Source organism: Balaenoptera borealis, assembly GCF_965194805.1.
Source record: "Balaenoptera borealis genome assembly, chromosome: 5".
NCBI classification, from domain to species: domain Eukaryota; kingdom Metazoa; phylum Chordata; class Mammalia; order Artiodactyla; family Balaenopteridae; genus Balaenoptera; species Balaenoptera borealis.
This window is the reverse complement of record NC_138862.1, coordinates 40907007-40931560: the sequence shown is the minus strand read 5'-3', so window position 1 is coordinate 40931560 and position 24554 is coordinate 40907007. Positions and strand designations below refer to the sequence as shown.

The 24554-nt window shown below is 36.5% G+C and overlaps 1 protein-coding gene across 5 annotated transcripts in view; it reads right to left on the bottom strand.

Annotated features, from left to right (window-relative positions):
- The window catches only part of ZNF654 (zinc finger protein 654), a 91399-nt gene that overhangs the window by 44366 nt on the left and 22479 nt on the right, over positions 1-24554 (bottom strand). The window contains exon 2 of one of the 5 annotated variants that reach the window (XM_082392421.1): positions 1860-24127. The exons of the other annotated variants lie outside the window; for them this stretch is intronic. The gene's annotated coding sequence lies outside the window, so the exon portion shown is untranslated. The remainder of the gene's footprint in view (positions 1-1859; positions 24128-24554) is intronic. 5 annotated transcript variants of the gene reach the window in all.

Genomic DNA, 24554 nt, shown 5'->3' with positions numbered 1-24554 from the left:
AGCTACTGATAAGTGCTAAAACATGAATGAACCTCAAAAACATTACTCTAAATGAAAGTACTCATATGTAAAAGCCTACATGTTGTGACATATTGTTTACATTAAATGTCTAGGTATAGCAGCTCTATTAAGATAGAAAACAGATCAGTAGTTGCCTTGGGCTGGGAATTGTCTGAAAGTAAGCATGAGGGATATTTTAGAGGTGGAGAAAATGTAGTAACACTGGATTGTGGTGACGGCTGCACAACTTTATAAATTTACTATAAATCATTTAATTATACTTAAACTGCATGAACTTAATGACATGGAAATTATGCCTCAATAAAGCTATAAAAAAAAGATAACTAGCAATGGGTAAAGAGTGTGGAGGTATAGATGAAAGAATACTGATGATATATTGATAATTATTGAAGCTGGTGATGGGTAAGGGCAGTTCATTATACTATTCCTTCTACTTCTCTGTAGGTTTGAAAATTATCATAATTTTAAAAATTTATAAAACAATGCATTGACAAAGATGTAGGGAAACAGGTCCTCTCTTATATGGCTGGCAATATTGTAAATTGGCTCAACTTCTACAGAGAAAATTTGGCACTATCGAAATGATAAACCTAAGACTCTTTGATCTAGCAATTCTACTCCCAGGATACCTGTACAATATACAAAAATCCTTGCACAGGTATACCTCAGATATTGCAGATTCAGGTCCAGATCACAGCAATAAAGCAAATATTGCAATAAAGACACATGAATTTTTTGGTTTCCCACTGCATATAAAAGTTATGTTTATACTATACTATAATCTATTAAGTGTGCAATAATATTATGTATAAAAAAGTATATACCTTAATTTAAAAATGCTTTCTTGCTAAAAAGTGCTAACCATCATTTGAGCCTTCAGTGAGTTGTAGCAGTAACATCACAGATCACTGATCACAGATCACAACAAATGTAATAATAATGAAAAAGTGTGAAACATTATGAGAATTACCAAAACATGACAAAGAGACATGAAATGAGCAAATTCTGTTGAGCACCAACAGACCTGCTCAACGCAGGGCTGCCACAAACCTTCAACTTGCAAAAAAACCAGTTATCTGTGAATCAAATTAAGCAGAGTGCAACAAAACAAGGTATGTACATATTCCAAGTGCCACTCATACGTGGCAATTCATTAAAATTCAAGATTCATTATTGTTGATAACAGCAATAGATTGGAACATAATCTAAACACACATTAATAGAGTACCAGTTAGTTAAAATTTTTATATATCCATAACAGTTAAATACTCTACAACCATTATAATGACTGATGATAGTTTTTCTATGTTGGGGAAAGATATCTGAATGAAGATATCTGAATGAACAAAGGGTACAAGACAGTGCGCACACTACACTAGCATTTTTGTAAAATGGAGGAAAAGGAAACATGATTATTTTTCTTGTACATGCATAAAATATCTCTGGAAGGAAACCCAAGAGAACAGTTACATTGTTTGCCTATGGAAATGGAAACTAGGGAGCATTTCCACTGTAAATGAAATTGAAGGATGTAAACTGAACAATATCTCCTTGTAAGCTCACCATACTTTTTGAATTTTGAAACACGAACATGTGTTACCTACTCAAAAACAAAAAAGAAAAAGTGATAGAGAAAATATTAAAAGCAGCTTCCCAAAAGGGTACATTATATACAGGGAAACAAAAATAAGGACGGCAGACTTTTCATCAGGAAAAAAAATATTGCGCAAGCCAGAAAACAATGGATGGACACCTTTTAAAGTACTGAGGATAAAAATCCTGTCAACCAAAAATTTAATAATCAGTGAAAATATCTTTCAAAAACAGAGGTCTCTTACCTCCAAGACAATCAGCACACCACAGAATCATATCCATCTCACTGCTGACAACCTTGTGATGAACCTACAGGATGAAAGTTTCACCCAAGGAAGTGACAGCTTTATAAACGGTAAGAATTGAGCCTAGTGACCAAGAACTCCTCCCCGAGAAGAAATGAAATCTCTTTCTCCCTTGGTGTCTGAGGAGCCCGCTTGGGGTCCAGCAAACCCCACCCTGACCCCAGTATCGTGTGATGGTCCCCTCTGCTCCAGTCCTCCCAACCCTTCTTGGATGAATGAAAACTGACCCATTTTCAGGGGAATGACTTTCCTCCTCACTGTGTTGGCCTGAGGTGTTGGGACAGTGTGTGATTTTCCAGTGGTTTCCTACACTGTTGGTTCCTCCCTCGAGGTTGGGAGGCAATAACTACCATCCCAGGACTTCTCAATACATTTTTATTACCTAAACTGATGGGGGAAAATACCCCAGAGATCTCTGTCAGTTATGCAGAAGCCAACTGGTTAATGGTTAAGTTTGATCAAGGGAGGCAATGGTAGAAAACTGAAAGTTAGGAGGAAGGGAGGAATAAGGGGTCTTTTCCCCCTGCTCTTCTTCTTCTGGGACCTCTTTAGCAGTAAGTATATTTCTTCCGAGGTCTCCTCTCACACAAGTCAATGCTTCTTCCCCTCATCAACCATTTCCAGTCTCCGAGTTCTAGTATTCCATCCTTGTGCCTTTGTCCTTCTATTTCCAGGACTAACAGCGACTTAACTACTAGTTGCTAAGTGTAGGTTCATCATCCTCTCCTTGGTCTATTCTCTTAGATCTTCTAACAACTATGAAATTGGTTCTATAAATTAAATTAAATTCTCTCTACTGAATTACCTAGCATGACTTACATTTCCCTAACGAGATCTTGATTTAAATAACCTATAAAACTTATCCATAACTCATAAACTTATCTCCACCTATAAACCTATCTTAATCAAAAAGAAAGTAAAAAAGGAAACAAAAATAAATTTACTTGTGATTATTCCCTATAAGACCAGCAGGAAATTATATTCCATCCCCCCAGTTCCAAAATTAGAATGGAAAACTTTTTCAAAAGTCCATGGCTTAAGAAAAATATAACCAATAAGCTACAGCCAAGATGAGTCACATATTTATTTTTATTAAATATTTTAAAAACATAAGTTTGCCTTGGTGCCTTCATCCTAGGAAAAATTTTTAATTGAGATATAATTTACATATAACATTATATTAGTTTCAGGTGTACAATAATTTGATACTTGCATATTATTACAAAATGATCACAACAAGTCTAGTTAACATCCGTCATCACATATAGCCATAATGTTTTTCCTATGATAAGAGCTTACAAGATCTACTCTCTTAGCATCTTACAAATTTACAATACAGTATTATTAACTATATAGTCACCAAGCTATACATACATTCAATGACCTATTCATTTTATAACTGCAAAGTTTGTACCTTTTAACCACCTTCACCCATTTGGCCTACCCCCAACCCCCACCTATGGCAACCACCAATCTGTTTTCTGTATCTATGAGTTCAGTTTTGTTTTGTTTTCTTTTAGATTCCATATATAACTGAAATCGTTAGGGTATTTGACTTTCCCTGTCTGACTTATTTCACGTAGCATAATAACCTCAAGGTCCATCCATGTTGTCACAGATGGCAAAACTGCATTCTTTTTTATGGCTGATAATAGTCATATATATATATACACATACACATACATATCACATCTCTTTATCCTTTCATCTATCAATGGACACTTCGGTTGCTTCCATATCTTGGCTACTGTAAATAGCAATGAACATAGGGTTGGCAATATCTTTTTGAGTTAATGTTTTTACTTCTTTCATATTAATACCCAGAAGTGGAACTGCTCTATCATGTGGTAGTTCTATTTTTAACTTTTTGAGGAACTTCCATAGTAGCACTTTCCATAGTGGCTGCACCAATTTACATTCCCAAAAACAGTGCAAAAGGATTCCCTCTCTCCCCATCCTTGCAACGCTTACTACTTCTTGTCTTTTTGATAACAGCCATTCTAACAGGTGTGAGATGATGGCTTATTGTGGTTCTGATTTGCATTTCCCTGATGATTAGTGATGTTGAACACATTTACATATACCTGTTGGCCATCTGTATGTCTTCTTTGCAAAACTGTCTATTCAGATCTGCCCATTTTTTTTTAACTGATTGTTTTTTGCTATTGAGTTGTATGAATCTTTATACTTTCTGTATTTTGGATATTAACCCCTTATCAGATACATAATTTGCAAGTATTTTCTCTCATTCAGTAAAGGTGCTTTTCATTTTGATGGTTACCTTTGCTGTGCAGAAACTGTTTACTTTGATGTAGTCCCACATGTTGATTTTTCTTTTTTGTTTCATTTGCTTTTGGTGTCAAATCGAAATAAATTATCACCAAGAACAGTGTCAAGGAGCTTGCCACCTATGTTTTCTTCTAGGAGTTTGATAGTTTCAGGTCTTACATTCAATTCTTACATCCATTGTTAGTTGATTTTTGTGTATGGTTTGAGATAGTGGTTCAGTTTCATTCTTTTGCATTTGGCTGTCCAGTTTTCCCAACACCATTTATTAAAGAGGCTGTCCAATCCCCACTGTATATTCTTGGCTCCTATGTTATAAATTAACTGACCATATATGTGTTGGTTTACTTCTGGGCTCCCTATTCTTTTCGATGACCTATGTGTCTGTTTTTATGTCAGTACCATACCATTTTGATTACTATAGTTTTGTAATATACAGTTGACCCTTGAACAACTTGGGTTTGAACTGCACAGATCCACTTATACCTGGATTTTTTTCCCTGAATACATACTACAGTACTACACAATCTTCAGTTGGTTGAATCTGTGGATGTCGAACCTTGGATACAAGGGCTGAATGTAAAGTTATACACAGATTTTCAAATGCACAGGGGATGGGAAAGTTGGTGTCCCTACCCCACCATTGTTCAAGGGTCAACTTAGTTTGAAATCAGGAAGTATGAGGCCTTCAGCTTTGTCTTTCTCAAGATTGCCTTGCCTATTTGGGGTCTTTTATGGTTCCATACAAATTTTAGTTGTCAGTTCTTTTTCTGTCAAATTTTTAATGTATTGTTGCATTCAGTTTGTTAATATTTGATTGAGGATTTTTGCATCTATGTTCACCAGAGACATTGACCTGTAATTTTCTTTCATAATACCCTTGTCTGGTTTTGATATTAAGGTACTGTTGGCCTCGTAAAATGAGTTTGGAAGTGTTCCCTTCTCTTCTTTTTTTGGATGAGTTTGAGAAGGATTGGTATTTGTTTGAATGTTGGGTAGAATTTGCCAGTAAAGCTGTCTGGTCTTGGATTTTTGTTTTTTGAGAGGTTTTGGATTACTGATTCAACATCCTTACTAATAATTGCACTGTTCAGATTTTCTATTTCTTCATGATTCACTCTTGGTAGGCAGTATATGTATGTAGGAATTTATCCATTTCTTCTCAATTGTTCAATTTATTGGGGTATAATTATCCATGGTATAGTCAGCTCTCCATATCTGTAGGTTCCACATCCATCGATTCAATCCACCACAGATCAAAAATATTGGGGGGGAGGGGCAATTCCAGAAGGTTCCAAAAAGCAAAACTTGAATTTGCTGAGCACTAGCAATGATTTACATAGCATTTACTTTGTATTTACATTTACATAGCATTTACATTGTATTAGATATTACAAGTAATCTAGAGATGATTTACAGTATACGAGAGAATGTGCTTAGGTTATATGCAAATACTAGGCCATTTAATATAAAGGATTTGAGCATCCGTGGATTTTGGTATCTGTAGGGAAATCCTGGAACTAAGCCCCCATGGATAACACGGGACAAGTGTAACATCTTATGATCCTTTGTATTTCTGTGGAATTGGCTATAGCATCTCCTCTTTTGTTTCTGACTTTTAGTCCTCTCTCTTTTTTTCTTGGTGACTCTAGCTAAAGGTCTGTCAATTTTATTTATCTTCTCAAAGAACCAGCTCTTAGTTTCATCAATCTTTCTTATCATCTTTTTAGTCTCTATTTCATTTAGTTCCACCCTGATCTTTTGTTATTTCCTTCCTTCTACTAACTTTGGGCTTCATTTGTTCTTCTTGTTCTGATTCCTTGGAGTACAAAGTTAGGCTGTTTATTTGAGATCATTTTTTTTCTTGATGTAAGTATTTATTGCTATGAACTTTCCTCTTACAACTGCTTTTGAGACCTTCAAGATGGCGGAGGAGCAAGACGTGGAGATCATCCTCCTCCCCACAAATACATCAGAAATACATCTACATGTGGAACAACTCCTACAGAACACCTACTGAACCCTGGCAGAAGACCTCAGACTTACCAAAAGGCAAGAAACTCCCCACGTACCTAGGTAGGGCTAAAGAAAAAAGAAAAAACAGAAACAAAAGAATAGGGACGGGACCTACACCTCTGGGAGGGAACTGTGAAGGAGGAAAAGTTACCACACACTAGGAAGCCCCTTCACTGGCGGAGACGTGGGGGTTGCAGGGGGGAAGCTTTGGAGCCACAGAGGAGAGCACAGCAACAGGGGTGCAGAGGGCAAAGCAGAGAGATTCCCGCACAGAGGATCGGTGCTGACCAGCACTCACCAGCCTGAGAGGCTTGTCTGCTCACTGGCCAGGGTGGGTGGGGGCTGGGAGCTGAGGCTCCGGCTTCAGAGGTCGGATCCCAGGGAGAGGACTGGGGTTGGCTGCGTGAACACAGCCTGAAGGGGGCTAGCGCAACACAGCTACTACTCCCGGAGGGAGTCCAGGAAAAAGTCTGGACCTGCCTAAGAGGCAAGAGACCATTGTTTTGGGGTGCACGAGGAGAGGGGATTCAGAGCACTGCCTAAACGAGCTCCAGAGATGGGCGCAAGCCACGGCTCTCAGCGCGGACACCACAGACGATCATGAAACGCTAAGGCTGCTGCTGCAGCCACCAAGAAGCCTGTGTGCAAGCACAGGTCACTATCCACACCTCCCCCACCACCCCGGGAGCCTGTGCAGCCTGCCACTGCCAGGGTCCCGTGATCCAGGGACAACTTCCCCGGGAGAACACACGGCGCACTTCAGGCTGTTGCAATGTCATGCTGGCCTCTGCCGCTGCAGGCTCGCCCTGCATCCATACCCCTCGCTCCCCCAGGCCTGAGTGAACCAGAGACCCCTAATCAGCTGCTACTTTAACCCCGTCCTGTCTAAGTGAAGAACAGATGCCCTCAGGGGACCTACATGCAGAGGCGGGTCCAAATCCAAAGCTGAACCCCAGGAGCTGTGAGAACAAAGAAGAGAAAGGGAAATCCTCCCAGCAGCCTCAGGAGCAGTGTATTAAATCTCCACAATCAACTTCATGTACCCTGCATCTGTGGAATAACTGAATAGACAACAAATTATCCCAAAATTGAGGCGGTGGACTTTGGGAGCAACGACATATATATTTTTTTCCTTTTTTTGTGAGTGTGTATGTGTATGCTTCTTTGTGTGATTTTGTCTGTATAGCTTTGTTTTTACCATTTGTCCTAGGGTTCTGTCTCTCCATTTTTTTTTTCTTTTTTAGTATAGTTTTTAGCGCTTGTTATCATAGGTGGATTTATTTTTTCGTTTGGTTGCTCTCTTCTTTCTTTCTTTTTTTTATTACTTAATTTTTTAATTTTTTTCATAATTATGTATTATTCTTTATTTTAATAAGTTTATCTTATTTTCCCTCCCTCCCTCCCTCCCTCCCTCTCCCTCTCTCTCTCTTTCTTTTTTTCTCCCTTTTCTTCTGAGCCCTGTGGCTGACAGGGTCTTGGTGCTCCATCCAGGTGTCAGGCCTATGCCTCTGAGGTGGGAGAGTCGAGTTCAAGACATTGGTCCACCAGAGACCTCCCAGCTCCATGTAATATGAAATAGTGAAAGCTCTCCTAGAGATTTCCTTCTCAACGCTAAGACCCAGCTCCGCTCAATGTCCAGCACGCTACAGTGCTGGACACCCTATGCCAAACAACTAGCAAGACAAGAACACAACCCCACCCATTAGCAGGGAGGCTGCCTAAAATCATACTAAGGTCACAGACACCCCAATACACACCACCGGACGCGGACCTGCCCACCAGAAACACAAGATCCAGCCCCATTTACCAGAACACAGGCACTAGTCCCCTCCACCAGGAAGCCTACACAACCCCACTGAAACAACCTTAGCCACTGGGGGCAGACACCAAAAACAACAGTAACTACGAACCTGCAGCCTGTGAAAAGGAGACCCTAAACACAGTAAGTTAAGCAAAATGAGAAGACAGAAACACACAGCAGATGAAGGAGCAAGGTAAAAACCCACCAGACCAAACAAATGAAGAGGAAAGAGGCAGTCTACCGAAAAAGAATTCAGAGTAATGATAGTAAAGATGATCCAAAATCTTGGAAATAGAATGGAAAAATACAAGAAACGTTTAACAAGGACCTAGAAGAACTAAAGAGCAAACAAACAATGATGAACACCATAAATGAAATTTAAAATTCTCTGGAAGGAATCAATAGCAGAATAACTGAGGCAGAAGAACGGATAAGGGACCTGGAAGATAAAATAGTGTAAATAACTACTGCAGAGTAGAATAAAGGAAAAAGAATGAAAAGAATTGAGGACAGTCTCAGAGAACTCGGGGACAACATTAAACGCACCAACATTCGAAATATAGGGGTGGCAGAAGAAGAAGAGAAAAAGAAAGGGACTGAGAAAATATTTGAAGAGATTATAGTTGAAAACTTCCTTAATATGGGAAAGGAAATAGTTAATCAAATCCAGGAAGCACAGAGAGTCCCATACAGGATAAATCCAAGGAGAAACACACCAAGACACATATTAATCAAACTATCAAAAATTAAATACAAAGAAAAAATATTAAAAGCAGCAAGGGAAAAACAACAAATAACATACAAGGGAATCCCCAAGGTTAAGAGCTGATCTTTCAGCAGGAACTCTGCAAGTCAGAAGGGAGTAGCAGGACATATTTAAAGTGATGAAAGGGAAAAAAACCTATAACCAAGATTACTCTACCCAGCAAGGATCTCATTCAGATTTGACAGAGAAATTAAAACCTTTACAGACAAGCAAAAGCTAAGAGTATTCAGCACCACCAAACCAGCTTTACAACAAATGCTAAAGGAACTTCTCTAGGCAGGAAACACAACAGAAGGAAAAGACCTACAATAACAAACCCAAAACAATTAAGAAAATGGTAATAGGAACACACATATCGATAATTACCTTAAATGAAAATGGATTAAATGCACCAACCGAAAGACATAGACTGGCTGAATGGATACCAAAAAAAGACCCATATATATGCTGTCAACGAGAGACCCACTTCAGACCTAGGGACACATACAGACTGAAAGTGAAGGGATAGAAAAAGGTATCCCATGCTAATGGAAATCAAAAGAAAGCTGGAGAAGAAATACCCATATCAGGCAAAATAAACTTTAAAATAAAGACTAATACAAGAGGCAAAGAAGGACACTACATAATGATCAAGGGATCAATCCAAGAACAAGACATAACACTTGTAAATATTTATGCACCCAACACAGGAGCACCTCAATATATAAGGCAAATGCTAACAGCCATAAAAGGGGAAAGCGACAGTAACACAATCATAGTAGGGGACTTTAACGCCCCATTTTCACCAATGGACAGGTCATCCAAAATGAAAATAAAAAAGGAAACACAAGCTTTAAATGATACATTAAACAAGATGGACTTAACTGATATTCATAGGACATTCCATCCAAAAACAACAGAATACACTTTCTTCTCAAGTGCTCATGGAACATTCTCCAGGATAGATCATATCTTGGGTCACAAATCAAGACTTGGTAAATTTAAGAAAATTGAAATCGTATCAAGTATCTTTTCTGACCACAATGCTATGAGACTAGATATCAATTACAGGAAAAAATCTGTAAAAATTACAAACAGAGGGAGGCTAAACAATACACTACTTAATAACCAAGAGATCACTGAAGAAATCTAAGAGGAAATCAAAACATACCTAGAAACAAATGACAATGAAAACACGACAACCCAAAACTTATGGGATGCAGCAAAAGCAGTTCTAAGAGGGAAGCTGACAGCAATACAATCCTATCTCAAGAAACAAGAAATATCTCAAATAAACAACCTAACCTTACACCTAAAGCAATGAGAGAAAGAACAAAAAAACCCCAAAGATAGCAGAAGGAAAGAAATCATAAAGACCAGATCAGAAATAAATGAAAAAGAAATAAAGGAAACAATAGCAAAGATCAATAAAACTAAAAGCTGGTTCTGTGAGAAGATAAACAAAATTGATAAACCATTAGCCAGACTCACCAAGAAAAAAAGGGAGAAGTCTCAAATCAAAAGAATTAGAAATGAAAAAGGAGAAGTTACAGCTGACACTGCAAAAATACAAAAGATCATGAAAGATTAGGACAGGCAACTATATGCCAAGAAAATGGACAACACGGAAGAAATGGACAAATTTTTAGAAAAGCACAACCTTCCGAGACTGAACCAGGAAGAAACAGAAAATATAAACAGACCAATCACAAGCACTGAAACTGAGACTGTGATTAAAAATCTTCCAACAAACAAAAGCCCAGGACCAGATGGCTTCACAGGCGAATTGTATGTAACATTTAGAGAAGAGCTAACACCTATCTTTCTCAAACTCTTTCAAAATATAGCAGAAGGAGGAACACTCCTAAACTCATTCTATGAGGCCACCATCACCCTGACACCAAAACCAGACAAAGATGTCACAAAGAAAGAAAACTACAGGCCAATATCAGTGATGAACATAGATGCAAAAATCCTCAACAAATTACTAGCAAACAGAATCCAACAGCACATTAAAAGGATCATACACCATGATCAAGTGGGGTTTATCCCAGGAATGCAATGATTCTTCAATATACGCAAATCAATGTGATACACCATATTAACAAACTGAAGGAGAAAAACCATATGATCATCTCAATAGATGCAGAAAAAGCTTTCGATAAAATTCAACACCGATTTATGAAAAAAACCCTCCAGAAAGTAGGCTAGAGGGAACTTTCCTCAACATAATAAAGGCCATATATGACAAACCCACAGCCAACATCATTCTCAATGGTGAAAAACTGAAACCATTTCCACTAAGATCAGGAACAAGACAAGGTTGCCCACTCTCAGCACTATTATTCAACATAGTTTTGGAAGTTTTAGCCACAGGAATCAGAGAAAAAAAGAAATAAAAGGAATCCAAATCAGAAAAGAAGTAAAGCTGTCACTGTTTGCAGATGACATGATACCATACATAGAGAATCCTAAAGACGCTACCAGAAAACTACTAGAGCTAATCAATGAATTTGGTAAAGTAGCAGGATACAAAATTAATGCACAGAAAACTCTTGCATTCCTATACACTAATGATGAAAAATCTGAAACAGAAATTAAGGGAACACTCCCATTTACCACTGCAACAAAAAGAATAAAATACCTAGGAATAAACCTACCTAAGAAGACAAAAGACCTGTATGCAGAAAACTATAAGACACCGATGAAAGTAATTAAAGATGATACAAACAGATGGAGAGATATACCATGTTCCTGGATCGGAAGAATCAACATTGTGAAAATGACTATACTACCCAAAGCAATCTACAGATTCAATGCAATCCCTATCAAACTACCAATGGCATTTTTCACAGAACTATAAACAAGAAAATTCACGATTTGTATGGAAACACAAAAGACCCCGAATAGCCAAAGCAATCTTGAGAAAGAAAAACAGAGCTGGAGGAATCAGACTCCCAGACTTCAGAATATACTACAAAGCTACAGTGATCAAGACAGTATGGTACTGGCACAAAAACAGAAATGTAGATCAATGGAACAGGATAGAAAGCCCAGAGATAAACCCACACACATATGGTCACCTTATTTTTGATAAAAGAGGCAAGAATATACAATGGAGAAAAGACAGCCTCTTCAGTAAGTGGTGCTGGGAAAACTGGACAGCTCCATGTAAAAGACTGAAATTAGAATACTCCCTAACACCATACACAAAAATAAACTCAAAATGGATTAAAGACCTAAATGTAAGGCCAGACACTAGAAGACTCTTAGAGGAAAACATAGGCAGAACACTCTATGACATAAATCACAGCAAGATCCTTTTTGACCTACCTCATAGAGAAATGGAAATAAAAACAAAAATAAACAAATGGGACCTAATGAAACTTAAAAGCTTTTGCACAGCAAAGGAAACCATAAGCAAGACGAAAAGACAACCCTCTGAATGGGAGAAAATATTTGCAAATGAAGAAACTGAGCAAGGATTAATCTCCAAGATTTACAAGCAGCTCATGCAGCTCAATATCAAAAAAAACAAACAACCCAATCAAAAAATGTACAGAAGACCTAAATAGACATTTCTCCAAAGAAGATATACAGATTGCCAACAAACACATGAAAGAATCCTGAACATCACTAATTATTAGAGAAATGCAAATCAAAACTACAATGAGGTATCACCTCACACCAGTCAAAATGGTCATCATCAAAAAATCTAAAAACAATAAATGCCGGAGACGGTGTGGAGAAAAGGGAACCCTGTTGCTCTGTTGTTGGTAATGTAAATTGATACAGCCACTATGGAGAACAGTGTGGAGGTTCCTTAAAATACTAAAAATAGAACTACCATACGACCCAGCAATCCCACTACTGGGCATATACCCTGAGAAAACCATAATTCAAAAAGAGTCATGTACCACAGTGTTCACTGCAGCTCTATTTACAATAGCCAGGATATGGAAGCAACCTAAGTGCCCATCGACAGATGAATGGATAAAGAAGATGTGGCACATATATACAATGAAATATTACTCAGCCACAAAAAGAAACGAAATTGAGTTATTTGTAGTGAGGTGGATGGACCTAGAGTCTGTCATACAGAGTGAAGGAAGTCAGAAAGAGAAAAACAATAGTGTATGCTAACACATATATATGGAATCTAAAAAAAAAAAAATGGTTATGAAGAACCTAGGGGCTGGACAGGAATAAAGACGCAGACAGAGAATGGACTTGAGGACAAGGGGAGGGGGAAGGGTAAGCTGGGACAAAGTGACAGAGTGGCGTGGACTTGTATATACTACCAAATGTAAAATAGATATAGCTAGTGGGAAGCAGCTGCATAGCACAGGGAGAGCAGCTCAGTGCTTTGTGACCACCTAGAGGGGTGGGATAGGGCGGGTGGGAGGGAGACACAAGAGGGATGAGATATGGGGATATATGTAAATGCATAGCTGATTCACTATGTTATAGAGCAGAAACTAACACACCATTGTAAAGCAATTATACTCCAATAAAGATGTTAAAAACAAAAAAAAAACCAGACACTGAAAAAAAAAAAAAAGAACTGCTTTTGCTGTATCCCATAAGCTTTGATATGTTGTATTTCCATTTTCATTTTTCTTAAGGTATTTTAAAATTTTTCTTTGACTTGTTCTTTGACCCACTGACTGTCAGTAAGAATGTTGTTTAATCTCCACATATTTGTGAATTTTCCAGTTTTCTTCTTGTAATTGATTTCTATTTCCATACCATTGTGGTCAGAAAAGATGCTTGAAATGATTTCAGTTTTCTAAATGTACTAAGACTTGTTTTATGGACTAACATATGATCCATCCTATGCATTTGAGAAGAGTGTGTATTCTGTTGCTTTTGGATGGAATATTCTGTATGTCTGTTAAGTACAACTGGTTTAAAGTGTCGTTCAGAGCCAATGGTTCCTAACTGATTTTGTCTGGATGATCTATCCATTGATGAAAAGTGGGGTATTAAAGTCCCTTACTATATTATATTGCTTGTCTATTTCTCCCTTTAGGTCTCTTAATATTTGCTTTATGTATTTAGGTGCATCTGGGGGAATTTCTTTTAAGATTTCTGCATAAGGAGCAATGAGCAAAATTTTGTCAAATTTTCAACAACTACAGATGTATTTCGTGTATGTTTTGTTTTTGTTTTCTTTTTCTTCTTACTTCAGTCCACAGTGAAAGCTGACAGTATAATGCTGTAGTCTAGTTCTATGAACCAAAGCTAGCAGGGGAAGGAAGGAAAAGTTAAAATGTTCAGATCTGTAGTTTTTCAGGGATCTGACTGAGCATAAAATTAAGACATTCAAATATTAGAAAAATTCAAACATGTATTTACTTCCTTCATAATGACTATATACATGTTCTTCTAAAGAATAACACCGATCTTCCTGATAGCAGCAGAAATAGTAACACCTCTTAGTCTACTGCTTTTTCACTCTAGTTTTACTGTATCCACACTGATCAAGGCAATTATCAAGCTTTCCTTCCTTTAGTTAGATCAGAAAAAAATAAATACCATTTTTAAAACTACACACATACATCCTTCTAGATTTTGATACATAGTATGGGTGAGAAGAGAGTATGTCATCATCCGATCACTTTTCACTTCTGCCAATACAAATATACCACTTAACAATCCCTGTATCTCTTTGTCATTAAAACAGTCTCAACTACTTCACTCCAAAATTAACAAAATGAGTAATAAAAACCAAAATTACAAGGAAAAAAGACGCCAGTCCACAACTGGCACCAAATGAAATGTTGAGCATCTAAACACGGCCAATATAAATAAATGCACATAGGTTTGTCTAATTTGACTTTAAATGCAACAAATCCTGAAAACAAAATATCCTAATGAAATAGTAAAGAAAAACAAAACAATGTTGAGAGAAGTTAGTAAGGGAATTTAATTAAGACCGCCAATGGCCTCAAAACGGAAGACATCTCTTCCTTAGAGAGAGAAAACAAAGAAAACGGCTAGACAGCCTTGATTTCTCTATAAAATAAACAAGGTTCGCCTTCCACAAATGATTAGTAAAGATGATGGACACAAAATTGGAGACGGTTTTGAATAAGTGTTGGTCAAAATAATTGAAGAGTCTAACCTTACACCTAAAGGAACTAGAGAAAGAAGAACAAACAAAACCAAAAGTTAGTAGAAGGAAAGAAATATTAAAGATCAGAGCAGAAATAAATGAAATAGAAACAAAGAAAACAATAGCAAAGATCAATAAAACTAAAAGCTGGTTCTTTGAGAAGATAAACAAAATTGATAAACCATTTGCAAGACTCATCAAGAAAAAGAGGGAGAGGACTCAAATCAATAAAACTAGAAATGAAAAAGGAGAAGTTACAACAGACACCGCAGAAATACAAAGCATCCTAAGAGACTACTACAAGCAACTTTATGCCAATAAAATGGACAACTTGGAAGAAACGGACAAATTCTTAGAAAGGTATAACCTTCCAAGACTGAAATAGGAAGAAATAGAAAATATGAACAGACCAATCACAAGCAGTGAAATTGAAACTGTGATTTAAAATCTTCCAACAAACAAAAGTCCAGGACCAGATGGCTTCACAGGTGAACTCTATCACACATTTAGAGAAGAACTAACACCCTTCTCAAACTCTTCCAAAAAACTGCAGAGGAAGGAACACTCCCAAACTCATTCTATGAGGCCACCATCACCCTGATACCAAAACCAGACAAAGATACTACAAATAAAGAAAATTACAGACCAATAGCACTGATGAATATAGATGCAAAAATCCTCAACAAAATACTAGCAAACAGAATCCAACAACACATTAAAAGGTTCATACACCACAATCAAGTGGGATTTATCCCAGGGATGCAAGGATTCTTCAATATATGCAAATCAATCAATGTGATACACCATATTAACAAATTGAAGAAGAAAAACCATATGATCATCTCAATAGATGCAGAAAAAGCTTTTGACAAAATTCAACACCCATTTATGATAAAAACTCTACAGAAAGTGGGCATAGAGGGAACCTACCTCAATATAATAAAGGCCATATACGACAAACCCACAGCAAACATCATTCTCAATGGTGAAAATCTGAAAGCATTTCCTCTAAGATCAGGCACAAGACAAGGATGTCCACTCTCACCACTATTATTCAACATAGTTTTGGAAGTCCTGGCAAATAGCCAGGCAATCAAATAACCATGGCAATCAGAGAAGAAAAAGAAATAAAAGGAATACAAATTGGAAAAGAAGAAGTAAAACTGTCACTGTTTGAAGATGACATGACACCATACATAGAGAATCCTAAAGATGCCACCAGAAAACTACTAGAGCTGGTCAATGAATTTGGAAAAGTTGCAGCATACAAAATTAATGCACAGAAATCTCTTGCATTCCTATACACTAATGATGAAAAATCTGAAAGTGAAATTAAGGAAACACTCCCATTTACCACTGCAACAAAAAGAATAAAATACCTAGGAATAAACCTACCTAGGGAGACAAAAGACCTGTATGCAGAAAACTATATATAAGACACTGATGAAAGAAATTAAAGATGATACAAACAGATGGAGAGATATACCATGTTCTTGGATTGGAAGAATCAATATTGTGAAAATGACTATACTACCCAAAGCAATCTACAGATTCAATGCAATCTCTATCAAATTGCTAATGGCATTTTTTACAGACTAGAACAAAAAATCTTAAAATTTGTGTGGAGACACAAAAGACCCCGAATAGCCAAAGCAGTCTTGAGGGAAAAAAAAGGAGCTGGAGGAATCAGACTCCCTGACTTCAGACTATACTACAAAGCTACAGTAATCAAGACAATATGGTACTGGCACAAAAACAGAGATATAGAGCAATGCAACAGGATAGAAAGCCCAGAGATAAACCCACACACCTATGGTCAACTAATCTATGGCAAAGGAGGCAAGGATATACAGCGGAGAAAAGACAGTCTCTTCAATAAGTGGTGCTGGGAAAACTGGACAGCTACATGTAAAAGAATGAAATTAGAACACTCCCTAACACCATACACAAAAATAAACTCAAAATGGATTAGAGACCTAAATGTAAGACCGGGCGCTATAAAACTCTTAGAGGAAAACATAGGAAGAACACTCTTTGACATAAATCACAGCAAGATCTTTTTTGATCCACCTCCTAGCGTAATGGAAATAAAAACAAAAATAAACAAATGGGAGCTAATGAAACTTAAAAGCTTTTGTAAAGCAAAGGAAACTACAAGCAAGATGAAAAGACATCCCTCAGAATGGGAGAAAATATTTGCAAACGAATCAATGGACAAAGGATTAATCTCCAAAATACATAAACAGTTCATGCAGCTGAATATTAAAAAAACAAACAACCCAATCAAAAAATGGGCAGAAGACCTAAATAGACAGTTCTCCAAAGAAGACATACAGATGCCCAAGAAGCACATGAAAAGCTGCTCAACATCACTAATTATTAGAGAAATGCAAATCAAAACTACAATGAGGTATCACCTCACACCAGTTAGAATGGGCATCATCAGAAAATCTACAAACAAATGATGGAGAGGGTGTGGACAAAAGGGAACACTCTTGCACTGTTGGTGGGAATGTAAATTGATACAGCCACTATGGAGAACAGTATGGAGGTTCCTTAAAAAAATAAAAATTGAATTACCTTATGACCCAGCAATCCCACTACTGGGCATACACCCAGAGAAAACCATAATTCAAAAAGATACATGCACCCCAATGTTCACTGCAGCACTATTTACAATAGCCAAGTCATGGAAGCAACCTAAATGCCCACCGACAGATGAATAGATAAAGAAGATGTGGTACATATATACAATGGAATATTACCCAGCCATAAAAAGGAATGAAATTGGGTCATTTGTAGAGACGCGGATCAATCTAGAGACTGTCATACAGAGTCAAGTAAGTTAGAAAGAGAAAAACAAATATCGTATATTAACACATATATGTGGAACCTAGAAAAATGGTACAGGTGAACCGGTTTGCAGGGCAGAAACTGAGACACAGATGTAGAGAACAAACGTATGGACACCAAGCTGGTAAAGCGGCGGGGATGGTGGTGGTGGTGCTGTGATGAATTGGGAGATTGGGATTGACATATATACACTGATGTGTATAAAATGGATGACTAATAACCTGCTGTATAAAAAAATAAATAAAATAAAATTCAAAAAAAAATAATTGAAGAGTCAGGAAGTAATAAGAGTTGTTACATGTTGTAGAGAAAGGATATACATACTGACTGGGGCCTACAAGACTAACACCTTTTGTGGGGCCTGGCACCACTGAAAAAAAATGGCACTTTAGAATTAGCCTTTCTTCCTCTGATTTCCAGGCTGTCTCCTAAATTAGTTGAAGCCTGGACTTAAGTTATAAATGTAATCGAATAAAACATGGTTTAATATAGTAAAGACTGAAGTTAGGCACAAATTCGATGAAATATGGTACAATTCAGCAACATAATCAGAAAGGGTCACTGATCTCTCATGTAATACGTGTGGCCCATGATTGTCTAGTCACTCTAAACAAGAGGCTGAGTATACCCACTTTGTTCCATGAAAAAGAAGGCCCTTTGGTCTTCTCTCCCTATGCAACTTGACATATATACTTTTAGTGTTTGCCACTGCATATACTAAATGCTACTAGCTGAACTGTTCCCTCCTTCAGTGGACTGTGTGGGTCCTTGTGGACCTAACGGCTGCCAGGCAAATTACTACTTCCATTACTGAACCCTGCCTGGAATGCTGAAATCTATGAACGTTTACTTTCCACCTGGCTAAAACAGGCTAGAAAGGCAGCATTAAAGCTTGCTTTTATGTAAAACTTATAAAGTCTATGTTCTCTGCCTGAAGGTCCACTTAGTTTCAGGGTGTTTGGCTTTGCTCTACCTGGAAAACTTAGAAATCAGTATTTAACCAATCTAAAACAAGAAAACAACAGGAAAAATAAACAGTCAGAACTTAAGTAACTCAGATTTGCAAAAGCCCCCTAACTTCTCAGGCCTCAGTTTTCTTATGTATAAAAAAGGAATTAATTTGAGGTCCTTTTTAGTACCAACACATACATACATACACAGCAAAATCTTCATTTCTTTAGAAAATACAGCTTACAAGGAGAGTCAACCCAGGTAAAATTATAATTAGTCAATTTAAGACAATTCTCTACATAACTATGCATTTCCATAAAATTTTAAAAAACACTCAGGTATGAATAAAAACAGAATCCAGTTTCCTTCTCTGTAAAGAACATCTTGGAAAAAGTGTAGTTTTTAGAATCTCCCAGTCTGCAGAAGGCAGATCTTCACATACGTATTGATTTACAAGGTGGGTATAGGTTTTTATGAAGGTAGATATACAGACCAGACAAAACTACCAGAGAATATAGTAGTTTTATGCTTAACATATAACATATATTTTATACACATATATTATACATATATATATTAGCATGAGACAGAATGTTATAAACATTACTTCTTTAGCTCACCTATATATTTTTTAAGTGAATAAAACTTTTAAAATACACTATATATATCATAAACAAGAATTCTACAAATAGATATGAGTTATAATGAAATCCATTAATAACCTGACATCCTGTCCAGGCACCTTGAACATTCTGTTTGCCATTCCTGGGAGTCTCTTTTGCTCCTTCATCTAATTTACTCCCATCATTCCTTCACAGCTCAGCTCAAGTTTTAGTTCACCGAGCAAATTTTCCCTGACAGGGAAAGGTCCCCAGTTAAACTCTCTCACTGTACCCTATAATTCTTTCATACTTAACAATACATACTAGTGGAGCTGCCTGTGTAATATCTTTTAGCTCTGTAAGGTCTTTAAAACAAGGACTCACCAATCTTATTTTCTATTTTATCTCTAGAACCAAGCACAGAGATTTACAGAATGAATGAATGAATAATTATGGAATAATTGTTAGAAGAATTTTCTGGCTTAAATATTTCAATAAAATAGAACACTGTTCCAGACTCACTAACTCTTTTAATGGCACCACCATACGGCCATTTCCCCATTTTTCTTCTGGTATTAAAAGTACCATTATCGGGCTTCCCTGGTGGCGCAGTGGTTGAGAATCTGCCTGCCAATGCAGGGGACACGGGTTCGAGCCCTGGTCTGGGAGGATCCCACATGCCGCGGAGCGGCTGGGCCCGTGAGCCACAATTACTGAGCCTGCGCGTCTGGAGCCTGTGCTCCGCAACAGGAGAGGCCGCGATGGTGAGAGGCCCGCGCACCGTGATGAAGAGTGGCCCCCACTTGCCGCAACTGGAGAGAGCCCTCGCACAGAAACGAAGACCCAACACAGCCTAAATAAATAAATTAATTAATATTAAAAAAAATGGAGTATCATTAATAATAACTAAGTATTAAATGCTTATTCTGTGCCAGGCCTTGTGCTAAGTGCTAATCAAATATTTAAAAAAAAAAAAAAAAGTAGCATTATCTTTTCCACTAAAGTAAATTCAAATAATGCAGAAAGTTTTCTTTATAAGAAACATTACTATTTAACAAACCACTAAGATAATTTACTTTCTTTTGCCCAGCGCTGTCCATCTTAGATAAGATTTACCTTTGCTTAATACATTATTCTTTTCATGAGCAGTAGTAAAAAAAAAAAAAAAGCGAGCAAGCAGTGAAACGTAAGTCAACAAATGACTTAATTTTTTTTTAAAAAAGTACTTTTGAAAGCCTTAAAAACATTTTCACATTACAACACAAAAGTTAATAAGATTATACAGATGAAAAGGGGGAAATATCCAAATAGGCACTGAATCAAGAACAATACTTCTTGCTTACAAATAATGTATTTCTTTTAATACTTATTTATTTTCCTCAGAAATCAGCAGAGAATAATTGAAACTGCTTCGGTAGCTTTCAAAATATCATATAAAAATATTCTTTGTAGTGACATCCATTATTTTTGTCTACTTAGCCAGCTCTCGTTCACATTACCACATTCACTTCTTGAGGAAACTGCTTATCCCTCCAACATTTCTATGGTCCTCGCAGGGCTGCCAATGTAGTATCCTCCTTTCCCCTAGCCATGAGGTGGGCTTGCTACCAGATAGCCAAAAATCTTACCATACTCTTCTCAACAGAGTGATTAGTTCAAGCAATAGGCACATAACCTCAGCCAGGCCTGAGTTCCCAAAATATTTTGGGGAATAGAAGTGGGAGCAGAGGGTTTCTTCTCCCTTGGTTAATAAAGTAAACTTAATCCCAGAATTGTTAACAGCCCTGAGAGAATGAAGCCAAAAAAGGAATGATGGAAAGGAAGAGAACAATTCTAGATATTTTATTCTCTAGATTCGGGAAATCCTGAAACTACTTCTACTCCTTGCTTTTCCATGATTGAGTCACCTAATAAATCCCTCCAAGCCCTTCTCTTTTTGTTTAAACTAGGCTGGGTAGGATTTGTCAATTATAATCAAGAAGTCCTAATACCTCCCATATTCATTTAGGCATCGCAAAAAAAAATCTATTTTTTAAAAATAATACATATATTTTTAAAACTGCTGTCCTCTTACAAGTCTAAATAACGTTATATTCTAAACTCTTTTCCCCTGCCATAATTTTTTTTCAGCTTTACTAGGGTATAATTGACAAATAGAAACTGTATATATTTAAGATATACAAATTGATACATAGTGAAATGATCACCACAATTAAGCTGGTTAACATATCCATCACTTCACATAGCTTCTACAACTTTAAATATATATAAACTTTTAAAGAAGCACAGTGTACATGCACTCTTTAAAATTTTTATGCATATATGTAAAACATAAAAGTTCACATATATTAAATTTACACACCTTCAATATTTAAAAATGCTAAGTGTATAGAAAGGCTTCAACACTCTCTCTCACTGCCAATGACCCAGAGTTAACAACTTTCAGTATTTTTAATAGCTGGTGATAATAAGCTTTGCTAGTATTTCTTGATTTACCAATTTTAAATATTATCTCTTAACTTCATGCTGTGATAGAAGATAATTAAACTCCTCAAACAAGTACATCCTCCCAACAGTTATTCATTATTACTTCCTCTATTATTTATCTTTGTAACTTTACTTACACCTTTATTTATGGTTTCATGTACTGACACTCCATTTTGTAAAATAAGAATTTTAAGGAAGGATATTAGTGCCCTTGTCCTTCACTTTCAACTTGCAATTTCCATCAAATAGTCTTATATTGAAAGGTTAATAATTGTCCTCGGTTCTGTAACGATAATTATTTTTGTGCTTTAAAAGTTTGAAGTCAATAAGCATCATTTACATGAAGAAAACTATATATAAATAACATTCAGTGCATATCTAAGTAGTTTGCTATGACTCTGTGTCCTTTCCTGTTCAGATTATTTTTTCTAATTGCTTTTTTATTTCCTTTGCCTTGTCTACTTTTATCACTACCTTAAATGGTTCCAAATGCTCAAGGTTAGTTTCAAGTCTCCATTTTTACTGGATATTCCCCTCTTGGAGGTGACATATCTGTAAGACCTACTATTTAGCAGTGACCCTGGAACTTCTCTTCTGTCTATCTTAAGTAAAAGCTACTGTTTTCTAGATCCATTGTCATCTGGTCTTTTTATATTATACCCCATTTTTCTGGAGTACATTCTTTAATAACTTCCCAAGAAAGAGTATGTGGACAAATCAATCTCCTAGGTCCTTACATGCCTGGAAATATTGTTTCTACTCTCACACTTCACTGACAGTTTGAATGAGTATAAAATTCTACACTGAAAATAATTTCTCTTCAAAACTTCAGAGACATTGATTCATTATATTCTACCACCCACTGTTGGTTGTATGAAAACCAATATCAATCTGATGTTTGTTCCTTTGTAGGTTACCTAGTTTTTTCTCTCTAGAAGGTGTTCAAATCTGTTTTTTCATTCTTGGTATTTTCAAATTGCAAAATGATGTATTTAGCTGAGTATTTTTTATATTCATTGTGCTGAGCACTTCTTGGGCTCTTTCGGTCTGGAAGTTTATGACTTTTATTTCTGGGAAATTCTTTTATTATATATTTATTTGAAAATTTCCTCCAACATATATTCTCTAAATTCCTTTTCTGGAACTTCAGCTAGTTAAATAATGAACCTCCTACATGAAGTCACTGTATCAGTTTTTTTCTGAGCATTCCTTCACTTTGGTTTTGTTTTACATTCTGGATTATTTCTTCAACTTTACCTTGCAACTTTCCTACAGAATTTTAAATTTTAACCATCACATTTTTTAAATTTCCACAAACTTATTTTTGGTATCTCTTTATTCCTGTCACACAGCATGATATGTTGGTGTTTTAATGTCCTACAAATCTTCTCAACTCTCTGAAAATGCTAATTATAGATTTTATATTTCTCCCTTAAATTTTTTGTTTTCAACCTTAACAGTATTTCTTCCAGAATTTTTTTTTTTTTAGTTTGTCTTCATTGTATTTTTTTCATGTTGAAGGCATTCCCCAAATGTATGATGATTCTTGAATATCCATTAATATCTAAGAATAAAGCCACAAGCAGTTTAATTGGGAGCCCTGTGAGCATGTCTAGAGTTTGGTGACTGGTAAGTTTTTCTTTAGGGTAATTAAGTGATTAGGTAGCTGTCTCAAGAAGAACCCTTAATTGCCAGAATACAAAGGTCACTGCTCCAAAGTCATTTAATTTCATCAGTGAAAAAAAGAAAGTATCAATGCTGTTTCCCCACCCTACCCAGGCCCTAGGGTCTGGTGAATGGCCTGAATGAAAAAACTGCAATTAACTCCTTTATCTGTATTCTCCAGAAGTGTCTCATTCCCTACTCTCTATTTCATACCTTGAATGTTCAAATTCTATACCTCCCTAGGATTCCAAGGGGAAGGAGGCAGGACAGATGGTCTTCCTCCTATCTTATAAGGCAGAGGATAATTTTGTTTTATATGCTACCCAGAGTTTCAAAAAATGTTTTACAAATAATAAAGTATATACGCCTACATAAAAATAAATATATAAAACAAGAGTTTCACAAAATAATACTTATCCCATGAGACACACTCTGATACTTTCTATTGTATTTTGTAATGTTGATAAATGAATTCACAACCCACTAATGTGATGTGAGTGTAATGTGAGGAACAAAAAAAAAAAAAATTAAGTTGTGACTTGCTCTGACATGTTTCAAAGACACTCCTCTATCTGTTTTCTTTCCCAAAGAAAGTTGTTGAGATCTTTTCATTCACTGATGACTCTTCTCTATTTTCTTTTCACTGTATTTCCCTCTTTTACTTCTTTACTATTTTAGTAGGATCTAGGAGGGCAAAAAGGATAAATACAAGTGCTCAGTTTGTGATCTTTAGCGCAAAGTCCTTTACAAGTATTTTTAAAAACCAAAGTTTCCTAACCTCTTTCTGGCTCGATTTAAGATCCCTCTGCTAACTATGATGGCCTCAATTGCTGCTGGGATTTACCATTAAAGTTTGCCAAGGGAATCTGGGGAATTAAAAAGGAAAGGAAAGTGCCAGTAGTAAACCTAAGAATCTATATAACAATTCCACTTAACTCTAAAGCTAAAAGCAAAATTGTGGTTAAATGTTCAAAATTAAACCTAAACACTTAAATGAAGAAATAGAAATCTTTTTGAGGGAAGACTTTAGGAAAGGTTCCTTCTGCAGAGAAAATAAGCAAAAACCAGTTCTCAAATATATCAAGAAAATACTTTCATAAGAATTAAAGAG